At 46.1% G+C, this 12382-nt stretch overlaps 1 protein-coding gene across 9 annotated transcripts in view; it reads left to right on the top strand.

Annotated features, from left to right (window-relative positions):
- ncoa2 (nuclear receptor coactivator 2) overlaps positions 1-12382 on the top strand; it is a 58764-nt gene that overhangs the window by 6114 nt on the left and 40268 nt on the right. For 5 of the 9 annotated variants that reach the window (XM_081720404.1, XM_035526378.2, XM_035526377.2 and 2 more), the window contains exon 2: positions 6776-6864. The exons of 1 other annotated variant lie outside the window; for it this stretch is intronic. The gene's annotated coding sequence lies outside the window, so the exon portion shown is untranslated. Of the gene's footprint in view, positions 1-6775; positions 6865-7031; positions 7044-12382 lie in introns of those variants that run through there. 3 more of the 9 variants (XM_081720386.1, XM_035526380.2, XM_081720389.1) reach the window with 2 other exon arrangements.

Below are 12382 nucleotides of genomic sequence, written 5' to 3' on the forward strand. Positions count from 1 at the left end.
GCAAGGCCATGATGGATCTGGAGACGGACCTGATGATTAGTGTCATTTCAGGTTGCTAGGCAGCCTGATTTTGCTAATTAATCAGCCAGTCTGTCTCCTGAATTGGTTTGACTCTCATAAATCTAGGTCTACCCTAGAATGTTCAAATGAGATTTCTGTAATGGGATTTTTTAATATTTGTTTTTCTTCCAACCCCTGAAGGTAGGCAGTTTGCAAAATAAAACTTCAGGCCCTGGGGGACTACAGGGCTTTAGAAGTGTTCTGCATGTGTATCTTTGATAGAAAAGGGCAGTACTGTGTTTGTAAACTTGGGATAACTTAGTAGCTTCTTGGTCTTTTTGTTAAATTCTTTTTTTTTTGAACAAAGGATCGTTTTGTGTAGATTTTGAGAAACTCAGGTCAGTCAGGTTTGCCGTGATGAGGAATATAGCAGCCGTGAAACTTCTGTTTGGTTGGACTAGATGAAGGATGGTCCCTTTCCATATGGGAGTGATGTTCCTTCTGTGTTCGTCTTCCTGATATCCCTGCATTCAGAACCAGGAGCCATCAAACTTCCAACTTCTCTTATACAAAATGTAGGGGTTGGTTCAAGGGTATTTTTAGAATCTAACCTATATGTCCTTGCTAAGAATACTTTTCGTCGTAGTGATAATAATCATACATCTATAATGTGCTTTTGTTAAATCAAACACGTAGACAATTAAAGCCTTTTTCATGCATCAAAACATCCACAAAGCGCTCATCTGGATTGCCTGTGATTGGTCAGGATGGTTACATCACAGTGTTTTCTAGAGGCCTCATTTGCAATATGGTTTACGTCTGTGATCTCAGTATTGTAAAAGCCAATATTGCAGCAATGAACAACAAACACTACTTTGTGCAGAAGGGAGCAGGGGGCATAGAGATGTATTTGTTGGTTTTGTAGACTCATTGTACAGTAATTACACTTTATAATATTTAGTAATTTTGCTGTGAACAAGTATAAGCTGGAGATTCATCAGATAACTAGGAAATGGAATTGTAAAAAAAGATCTAATCTAACACTCAAGGTTATCTTGAAGCCTTCATTGAAAGATATCAGTGTATCTGAAAACCTTTTAATGTTTATCATAAAGGAGGGCGAATGTTAAATATTTATTGGTTAAATATTTTGTTTCATTTCAGTTCTCGGCAGTAAATCTGTGTAATTACCAGCTGTCAGCATGGCCAGTGTAAACTTTGTCTTTAAGGCCCAGGCTTTGACATGCTGCTCCATTTTATTTGTGGAGGTGTCCTGTGGCACTGCCCAGGCGTGACTTTCATGACACTAAGGCCTGTTTTGTTACACCGTCAGCTCCGGTAGCCAGCGCTCTGGTGGTGGTTAAGCATGGTGTTGGAAAGCTGCGTGCCGTAATGTCATCTCGCAGGTGTAAAGTGCAGCGGCGTGATGGACCCGCTCGCTGCCTTGAGGGAGATGGCTTTCCCCTTAAACTCCACGTCTGTCTCAGCCAATTTCATGGTCAGCATGGAGAAGAAGCATCACACATGAGAGGTGTGGTGATGCGTGTGTATGTGCGTGTGCGTGTGTCCAGTCTGATTCCTCACTCACCTTTACATACATGAGTGTTTGTGAGTTCAGCACTGTCCACAAAGCCTCTGCATCAAGGCTGCATGTTATGGCCAAAATATCCCATTGCAATTATTTTGTTATATAGTGGCATTATTTTATGCAGTCATGCAGTATATCAAGAATACCTTGTCGACATTTTTGTGAGTATTTTATGCACTAGGAAGAATTCTCTTTTCCACCAGGTTAAACTTTTTTCAGCTTGTTTTCTTCTCAAAGTTGCTTTACTAATTTTTTTCATTTTATTTAGTTTCCTACATTCAGTCCCTTCTGCTTTAAGTGCTTTTCCTGTGGTTAGCTTTTCATTCACCAGAAATAACTACGCCAGAAAGTGCTTTGTTTTTCCTCCATTGGCTGTACAGTGCAGGCTTTGCAAACTGGCTTTCTCAGTGATTAAGGTTCAGTGGTGCTTAATGATCCTTTAGTTGAGGTTCTGTCTGGTGTTTAAGACCACCTTTTTTCCAGAATTAGTTTTCTGCAGACTTCAATACAGGTGGATCGATGAATTGCTTAACTGTTCATTTATTACTGTTTATTATTTTTGCTGTTATTGTTATCAGACCTATTTTGCTTTCTATCCTGTTCATATGGAGTCTAGCTGACCCATGTCAAAGGGAAAGCTGATTTCAGATTTTATGTTAAAGTATTTTTTGCTGTCCTGGGTTCTTGCGTTTTTTTGTTGTTGTTTTTTTTTTGTTTTTTTTTAATAATAATAGTTGCGAATACACTTTACATCTGTGTTAATAAGATGGTTTCTGCAGTTATTTTTTCAGCATGTTGGTTGTGTCCAAACCAATTAAGCATTAGATGGGATTTCGGTCATTGTCATCTGTTTCACAGTTAGTTGCAGATTGCATGTGATTGGCTTATCCATTTGCTTGGTTGTTCCGTGTTTATTTTAACAAAGCATTCGCATCCCTGCCTAATCCTGCCGGTTGGGTGGAACATCAATGCTTTGACTTGCTAATTTAATCTACAGCTGAATAGATCAAGACTGAAAGGCACCACATGGAGGGGCATGTTGGTGTTTAGCCTCTGTGCTGGATCATACATAACCCATTATGGGCAAATAGTGCCGTTGTGGAATCCCTGTGCCCGATTTGTTCTTGAGGTCAGGAGAATTGTGATTGACTGGCTTCTCTCATCTGCTGCTAGCCTGCAGTGGGACCTCCATGGAGAGGACTCGCACCTGCCCAAGCTCCCCATGCGTGGGCGGGGCTGCAGGAGAGGGTAGGATTGTTTGTGTTCCGCACAGACTTTGGACAGTCCTTTCCACGCACGGTCTAAAGGTCGTTCAGTGAATCTGAACATGACAGCTGCCAAACCTGTGGAACGTGTTTGGTTTCTAATATGCCATCCATGACTTTGAGATCCCTAAGCATTTTTGAGGTGCGGGAATGTATGCGCGTGGGGTTGTGTGCGTGCAGGTGAATGCATTCGCACATGTTACACCTCCAGATTACGTTTCAGAGCTGGTTAAAGTAGAAACACACCAATGTGAAAATTAGATTAATTCTGATATTGTTTCAATGTCGAGCCTTTATCCGCCAATATATCTGATTTATCGCGTTACAAAGACTGATGATGCATTGAAACTTGATTCCCCTCTGGTCTCTGAAGTTTGCTTCCGCTTGCGTGTGTCTTATTCATATATCATATCAGCATTAAATAACAGTCTAAACTTCTTATCCTTGTGTCAGTTTGGTAAACGATGTGGCAAGTTGCTTTTGGCCTGATATTCACTCGCAGGTTCCTGCAAACACAATTAGTTAATAACCCTTTTTGTTTTTCTTTCTCTTTTTCATTTAAAAAAACATCTGTCAAGGTAAAGTTGTGGAGATTTGCATGGATCGTTCATGTTCACCATTGTAAAGACATCCATTTGAAGATTGCCCGGCTAATTTTAAAGGGAAAGGTCATCTGTCACTATGCAAGAAGAGAGAAGGGCTGATGATCACTCAGGCTGTACATAAACGTGTGTGTGTGTGTGTGTGTGTGTGTGTGTGTGTGTGTGTGAGAGAGACTTTCCAGAATGATGAACTCTGACCAGCTGTTTCCTTTAAGTTTAAGGCCTTGTGTTTAAGGCCCAACGTTTGATGTTTGATTTTATTTGAGGGCTGAGGTTTTGTCGGCACGTTTAACATCGTGTGGCAGAATTCCACGCTGGCTTGTCCTCTTGCGGGCCTCAGGAGGGCTTCAGCTCAACTCCAGCACATTGTGCGTCTCTGTCTGTGTGCAGTACAGTAGCCTGGTGGAGTGACATTACTGCAGCCACTGCTAAAGGCTTTTTCCTGAGACTAATTCTGGAATCTTTTTTTTTTTTTTTTTTTTTTTTTTGCTAATTACTTTCCGAACGTAATTAAAAAGGCGTACTTCATGTTAACATCTAATAAGCCTGAGATGTCTCGCCGGTGGGAGAAGAGCCCCTGAAGACCCTGAGGACATTATTAAATTCATTATCAACCTGAGGATGGGTCTCGTATCCCCTTTCTGTTCCTGGTTTTTCCCCCTATTCCATTCTTTCTTTCAACAGCAAACTCATTCTCCTCTCTCATGCTTTGCTTTCAGCTCTGCCGGCCCGCTCTCGTACTCTTTTAGGGGATTTCACTTTGACCTTTTAGCCTTTTTCACTTCACTGAGTTCTTTCGTTTTTTGCTACCGGCACATTGGTGAAAATGGTCTCATCCTGTCCGTCTTTTTTGCTACGAGCAGCCACCTGTACTATTGGCTCGGGCTGACATGAGCAGCGTGCTGTTCTGAAAACCCTCCAACCGACAGACTTACTTTACAAGATAACTTTACTTTGGGTTGGCTACCACCACGGTGCATGTATGTCCTCACATGTTTGCAAGTATGTATGCATGTATGCATGTTGAAGCAGTTAAGATGAACGGTTTGGCTGAGTGGCGGCTAACTGCGCATGTGGTGGTCTTGTGGGGGATCACGTGACCTGCTCCCCACACACGCGCAGGTCCAGCAGCAGAACTGCTGGGAGCTGGCCCACTGCAACACTCTGATTTCCCAAGTGATTGTATTTCAACTCCTGTAATGTGTGAGAGGCTACCAGCTGTGACCCAGCCCCCTCGTCCCCCACCCTCTAACCCACAGAGGCTCTTATCCATACATATGTTTGGTATTATCAGGGAGTCTTTTAGCACTGGAGCTTTAAGTGTGAGCTAGTTTAACACTCAGTTTGAGAGTAAGACCCGTCTAACCTGCCAAGCCACCTTAGCAGAGAGGGACTCCTACCTCCATCTCTCTAATAATGCTTCAGGCTTTTATTCTGTTTATTTATTTATTTGACTGCTGGAAAGTCATAAATCTAATTGAGCTCTGTGTTTGTAATGCACATAGTGATGTTGGTCTTGGCTCAGTTGTTTCTGATTTTCACATTTCTGTGTTTTGATTAATTACAAGGAAAGGGAGAGTGCACCGGGAGAGTGTATCGGAGGATTTCTGGAGGGTTTCTAAACCCGCATGTCAGGAGGGTTGCTCGAAGTGCTCAGTTTTTGCCCAGTGTAATGGCTCAAAAGTATTTGAAGCATGTAAAAAGTATTTTGGAGGCTTGAAAAAGTAATGGATATTGGTGGTGTTAGTCACTGTCCAGTTATACTGCTCTCCTAAAGCACATTATTGTAGGCATGCCCCAATACATCTGGGGATTTCTCTCTCTCTCTCACTCATTCTCACACATGCACATACCAGTGTCAGTTTAGCTGTTGTTGATTAAGAGTGCATAGTTTTACTTTTGTTTTTGTGTGTTTTTTTTTTGTTTTTGTTTTTTTGTTTTTTTTAAAGCATGGCTATATTGTCACACAATTGATCTATGCTTGGATGTGTTATGACCGCAGTAGAGGGTATGCAAGTGATGTCACAGATGGTGAGAGAGACTCACTGAGTGGCAGAAAGAGTGTTTGGTGTGAATGCAAACATTTGTACAAACCTAGCCACATACAACCAGAATACCCATATGTGTCTTTGCCACTTTAATTTCACCAGCAAATTCTGCCTTGTAAGACGCCCAAGCATCAGGGCTTTGCTTAGTGCATTTCCCCGGCATCGAAACCGAGTACATATAAATGTCAGCAAACCCGATTCGTGGCCACATGTTGATGTCCGTGAACCACTGGTTCTTTGGTAATTTGCATGGATCGCTGTCAAGTCCAGCTGCCTTTAATTTAGGCAGACAGCCGCATGTTTCGTTCCCAGTTTTGCCCGTTTCCCCTGTTGTATGCAGCCATGTTGGAGAGTGCTTTGCCGCTCAGTGTGTCTGAGTGGGCGTTTGCTGTGCACGCACGCGCTCTGCTGGTGCTCACGGCTCCGAGGGGCTCCTGCAGCTGTTCAGAGACCAGGAAAGAGGTTTTTGACCATGGAGTAACCTGCGGATCTTTATATGGGGAAGGACTAGAACGTGACCGACCTCTAAGGTCTCCTCAGGCTTCAGAGCACTGTGGTTGTTTTTCCAGTCTTCTGTGGTTTAGGATGATTAGAATGTGTTTAACAGGCCCGGCACCGCGTCGCCAGGCTGAAGTGAGGTCACGTGAAATTACGTGCACCTGTGACCGGTGGGCTATGGCCCCTCTATGTGACGGCTCGGAGCGTCTCCGGTACAGGATGGACTCCAGCACGCCGCTGCTGTGATACTAAAGCCTGGTGGTGAAGCCTGCTGCCTTATAACCAGCGCTTCTGCGCAAGGAGAGGAGCAGAGTGGGGTGTGTGCAGACCTGGTCTCGTGCTGCTCGGTCGATAGTCACTGACTTGTATTTTGAGACTGAGCATTGTTTTTCTTATGCAAGCTCTGCTAATTGTGCTAACTAGCCGGGTTCGGTAGCTCTTTGCCTTTTTAGAGCCGTAGGAATATTCCAAAGCGCGATGTAACACTGGTGAGCCCCATATTATGCCCACAGTTCACAAATAGTACTTGAGCTAGTTTTGGTTAGAACCAGCTTTTTGCTGTGGTCATTGTACAGTGGTGTTCATTTCTAATATAAATGCCATTATTAATTTTGCTTTCTGATTTATTGTCATTTTTTTTCTTCCATGTCACACACCCACTATGCATGTTATCTGAGCTGTCTAAATGATCATGTGACGTCCTGACCGGAGGGTGTGTGTGTGTGTGTGTGTGTGTGTGTGTGTGTGTGTGTGTGTGTGTGTGTGTGTTTGAAGGCAGAGCGTGAAGCCGATGATACCTAAAGGTTCCTGCTGGGTGCAGTGTTGCAGTAATGGCCTGAGCCTGCGTCTGGACTGAAGGCCTGGTGAGACTCTACACTACACTTAAATATGGACCTCTCTCTCTCTCACTCACACACACAAACACACACGCGCACACACACACACACACACACACTCTCACTCTCCCTCACTCTCTAACACACACGCTCACTCACTCACTCACACTCTCTCTCTTTCTCCCTGTGTCTGAACTGAAGGCCTGGTGAGACACTACACTTAAACATGGACCTCTCTCACACAGTCTCTCACAGTCTCACAAACACACACTCTCTCTCTCTCTTTCTCTCTCTCTCAATTCAGCAATGCTTCATTGCAATGGATGTTACAAGTTATTATTGCCAAAATAAATTAACATAAACAAGAAAGGAAATAAGTGGAAATTAACAAAAGAAAATCAATTATTTACAAAATAAATGATTAACGATCATTAATCTTTCTCGCTCTGTGTCTTTACATGTGAGCCTGGCTGATCCCTCTCCATATCGTCAAATCAGTGAAGGCCCCTCTGAGCTGCACTGTGAAATTAATGGAAGTATGAGCTGGCGTGGTTTTGTGGGAGGTCTGACGTCACTTCCTGACTAACTAGGCTCGAGCAGTCAGAGAGGAACACTTTTTTTTTTTTTTTTTTCTTGTTTACATCTCCCAGGCTCACTTATTTCTTGTGGCTCCACCACATATCTCTAGCATTGCACAACGGTAATCATTTTCCTACTTGTCACCTGTTTGTTTGGTTTCCCAGTTGCCAATGAGAACAGAAAGCTGTGCGTGTGTGTGCGTGCGTGCGTATATGTGGGCCCTTGCCGTTGTCTGTCATTGCTAAACACCAGGCTGTTAACTTTTGACAGAGCAGCTCTCACACTCATGCTGTCTCTGTCCTCTCACTGAGCAGGAATGTTGCTGCCTTTGCTGCGCTTGGGTTTTCCTGGCTAGTGGACGAGTTGATCAGAAGAGGTTCACATGGGTAGTTGGTCAGCTGTCATTAGGAGCAGATGACTGGGCACCTGAGTCCCTGGTTGCACATGGCGCTTCCTCTCCCTCTCTCTTGTGCTCTCTCTCTCTCCCCTCCCCCCCTTTCTCTCTTCCTCTCTAGCGTGTCTTCTCCCTTACACCTCTTTCCTATGTACCATTTACGACAGATGGACATTACAGCCTAGAAGGGTTGAATGTATAAACTTAGGCTTAACCCAGTGAGACCCTTCACGATCTCTTCTGGCTTGTGGAGCAAGTCCCATCTTAAGTCATTTGCTTGTGCTGTAGGAAATATAATGTTGCCTCTTTTGCACTAACCACAACTACCCCCGCCTCCCCCCCGGCCGTTTCTGATCTTAGTGTTCTGTGCATGCGCCACGTCACTGGTGAACAGTCAGAGTGGCGGAGGGCCATACTGGTGCGCTCCATGCAGGCTGGCTGGCTGGTGTCCACTGCTTGGGTCTGGCTTCGACATGCTGCTCACAGGCATCTTCATTCTGCACTGCGGTGTCTTGCAGGCCACCCCTCAGGCCATGGTTTTGCTGTGTCCCAGTTCGCATCACACCCCTGCCAGGTGTTCAGTGCTCTGTGTTGCTTGGTTTATGTTTGCTGGGTGCAGGGATACCAAAATCATGGTTGTCTAGGGGTCCACAGGGACTAGGAAGAGGGTGTTCCTACACTACAGGAGCTGTGATGACCTTTAGTCCTCTACACTAGCAGCCTACACTTGTCCTCATCAGGTCCTCAAGAGTGGAGAACATGTTCTACCGTGCGGGACAGGTGCCTGGCCAAGTTGTGATGTAATGCCGCTGGACCTTGCTCTGTCTGCACGTTGTGTACACAGGGCTCACTGCAAACCGGCCTATCGATTTTTCCCATCTGTGCGCCACGTGTTGTCCTAGATCTTTGCCTGCCTTGCTAAAGTGCTGCTGTGTTTTGGGAAACTCCTTCTCGGTATGCTCTAAGGAGCAGGCGGGGGTCAGCATCAGTGACGGGACACGGTACTGCGTAGCGTTGGAGCGGTCTGCTGCAGGAAACTGGGCAGGTTCACCACATGCGTGTGAGCAGCAGTAACCCGTTCGGTGTGGTGTCTCTGTGCTTGCGTGTCCGCACGCTCCAGTGTGCGAGCCAGCAGGCGTGTTTGGACACGCTGGGCTGCAGCAGGGTCTTGTGCCTCATTATGATAATGACATTCTTATTACCTGCGTCCCATCGTACTCCACGGCGCATGGCGCAGTGCTCAGTGCTGACCTCTCAAGCCACCGGTGGCATCTTAGCGGGGCTCGAGTCTCAGCTTCTCTTGGGGCCCGCTAAGCCTGAGGGTGCCAGACGAGGCGGCGGTTTGCGCATGCTTTGCGCCGGGCTAGTGTTTTGTCACAAGCAACGCAGTCTCGTGCTTGTTAATATATCACAGAACTGAGACGGGAGTGTAACAGAGCTGAGTGTTATGAGCAGTGCAGGAAAGCAGGACAGCAAGGCTTTGTTCCCTGGTCATTCTATCAAGCAACAAGTGTGCAAAGGCTGTGTTTTACATGTTGTACAAAGAATCAGTCATCGTAATGAGGCACTTGGCTCATGGAGCGACTGTGTGTGTGTGAGAGAGAGAGAAAATGCATGTGTGGCCCCCCCCTCCCCCAAGCTTCACCCAAGACCGCTGCTCCAAGCAAACTTGCGCAGACACCATTAGGCTTGTGGCTGCAACAGCCTGCCTGCGAGCTGCTGATCTCTGTTGGGCGTTCAGGACTTCTGCTTCTGTGCAGTTCGTGCCTTTGTAGTTTGGCCCTTGCAGGTCTGCTGGCTGGAAGGACAGATGGGAGGATGTCCTCATCTCGCTTGCTCGGCCCGAGCCGGCATGGCCGCTCACGTCTGCTACACGGCACTCTCCCAGTGGCTGCCTGAAATGGCCGTCGGTGTAAAAGATTCATGAATATGATCGGCTTTCCGTAAATGGAAGTTGACATATCGTTCCGTCCTGATGCTGGCCATTTAAAGCCATCACGTTCCCTGTAATTGTAGCGTAAGCTTATGAGTGTAGGAGAGTTCTCTCGCTCCCTCACTCTCTCTCTCTCGCTCCCTCACTCTCTCTCTCTCGCGCGCGCGCTCTCTCTCTCTCTCTCTCTGTGTCTCTGTCTCTTTTCTCTCTCTGAGCAGTCGAGCTGAGCCATCTGGGACAGTGGCTGGAGACGAGGCCTGCGGTTTGGGGAGATGACAACGTCCCCCCTCCCCCTCCTCTCGTTTGTGCTCCCATTACTCCCTCCTTCTCCTCCTGTGTCTGTGCGGCGCTCTCTCTCTCTCTCTTTCTTTTGCCTTTTTCGTTCCTTCTCATTGCTTCTCTCTCCCTCCCCACACCTTTGTGTTTTCACTTTCTTAGCCTATCTCTCTCTCTTTCTTTTGTGTGTGTTTCACTTTCGATTCTTCCACTTTCCCAGCTCGTGCTACACTCGTAGCGCTCGCCTGTATAAGGCCTTTGTGCGTTTAACACATACGATTCAGCTCACCCCTCTCGACATTCTTGTGGACCACGGCACTTAAATAGCCCAGGCGGGGTGACGCGGGGCTGCCGGGTCCCGCCTGCTGCTTCTGAAGTTAGGTGGTGTCGCTGAAGTTATCTGTTGTTTTCCAAGCATTTCCTGCTATTTTAAATGGCTTTGCTCGACCCTCCGCCGCCTCTGTGCTGGAATGGGAGTGTGAACAGAAAGCATTTCCTTCACTGATTTATCAGCTGTCGTGCACCAGCTACGTTAGGTGTTTGCTGCTGATAATTCTATTTTTCGAGCCCTGTTTTAGAGGGAGAGGCAAGACCCTGTTGTGCACAGCGTTGGTTTAAATCCTTCTCATGACCCCTGTAAGCTAATGGCCAAACAATCGATACTCTGGATCGACTCCGCTGTGTCCAGACCAGCTCTACCTACCCAGACTCTGTGCTGCTCTTGTGCGTTTTACATCTTCACCCAAATCAAATGTGTTTTGTTTAGGTTTGACAGCTGCTCTGTACAGCTCTTGGTGAGCTTGTTTTCGGAGTGCTTTCAGTATGTTTTCTACACCGTTTTCTGTGCATAATTTGTGCATGACTTGATCTAAAGCAGCGGAAATGAGAACTTTCACGAGATGAAAATTTTTGATGTGCAGGATTCAACTTCCGCTGAAAATCAAAAGAAGTTTTAATGGTGAGAATGTTTCTGTTGGGGGAGAGAAACTGGCAGTACATTTGTTTGCCCTACATCAAGTTGTTTTTAGCCCTGGTGACTTATTAAACTACTTCTTAATGCCGTAGATACAAGTCGTTGTGATTTTGTATCCCCACAGTCGTACATAATAAACCTCAGCACAGCTCATTTGTGATGTTTATTATGCTTTATAATGGTGATACAAGTCTTTGTGATGAGGTTTATGATGTGTGATTGTGGTGGTGTTGGTGCTGCTCGCCCTGTTTGGGCAGGGCTCCTGGAATCCAGGTAAGGACGGTGTTTACTGTCACCGAAGTCGTCCAGGGCCAGTCATTAGACACGCTCTGCCAAGGCCTGGCTTCGCTCTGCTGCCCCCTAATCACATGGTGTCTCCCTTCCCTAATCCCTCCCAGCCTCAGTGGCTGGGTGATTACAGGGCCAACTCATGGAAGTGGGGCTCATCACCTGCCCCACCCCTCCGCCCCACACGGATGGTTTTGACTCTGCCTCCCTCCAGTCTATCCCCTCACGCTCACCCACTTTTCTCAGTGAGCGCCTGTTTTGTTTTGGCCACGAGGGGAATGCCATGCTGCCATGCTTTTCATAAAGATTCCTGGAGTCGGTGCGATTTCTCCATGGAATTGAGCTGTGCAGGACAGTTACGCACGCCAAACAAGGAGGAAGGAAGCACCAACTTCCATCCTGTGACGACTGCATTCAGCTTGAGGCCATTTCAGTACTGACCAACTGTTCTTGATGTCTGTGCCGCCTCTCACTCCACTCGGCAGAGTGAACACTCCCCTACGAAGCTCTGGCGCTTCCTACAAATAACCCTCATACAGAACTGGAGCTTGACCATGTGCGACGTGAATCTGCTGAATACTTCAAAGAAAGCAGACAGAGTATCTGTGGTGGAATTTGAAATATAATGTGTGTTTTCGCTGTCGCTGTCCTATGCAGCTGCATAAAGCGAACTGGAAGGAAGTTGCCGGTCACTTGGCTTTAGGGAAGAGAAGTGAAAGTTTCTGGAAGAGTTTAAAAAAAGAGTTCTTTTGCTGTTTTCTAACGATGACATTCCTCATACTAGAATGGAGTTGCTTAATATCCAAACCATTTACTGGTTGTTTTACTTTTTAATCTTTTGTCTCTTTGGTCTTCTTTGGCTCAGTCATATAATGGTCAGTCTGTTTTCTCCAGTTTGAGAGTTCCTGGGGGTTGGTTGCTAGTGCTGTCCTCACCAACACCATGACTTGTTTACTTGTGTGTATCTGCTCTTCTGAGCTGGGTCAAAGGTCTTCATTGTTTCTCTATAGACCTGTTTGCAGGGTTGTATATGGAGGAGATGTGTGGAGGTGATGGGTGTGTATACAGTGTATTTTGTTGGCTGTAGAGTCCTGTTTATAGA

Source organism: Electrophorus electricus, chromosome 1 (genome assembly GCF_041902795.1).
Source record: "Electrophorus electricus isolate QZ-2024a chromosome 1, ASM4190279v1, whole genome shotgun sequence".
Classification (NCBI taxonomy): Eukaryota; Metazoa; Chordata; class Actinopteri; order Gymnotiformes; family Gymnotidae; genus Electrophorus; species Electrophorus electricus.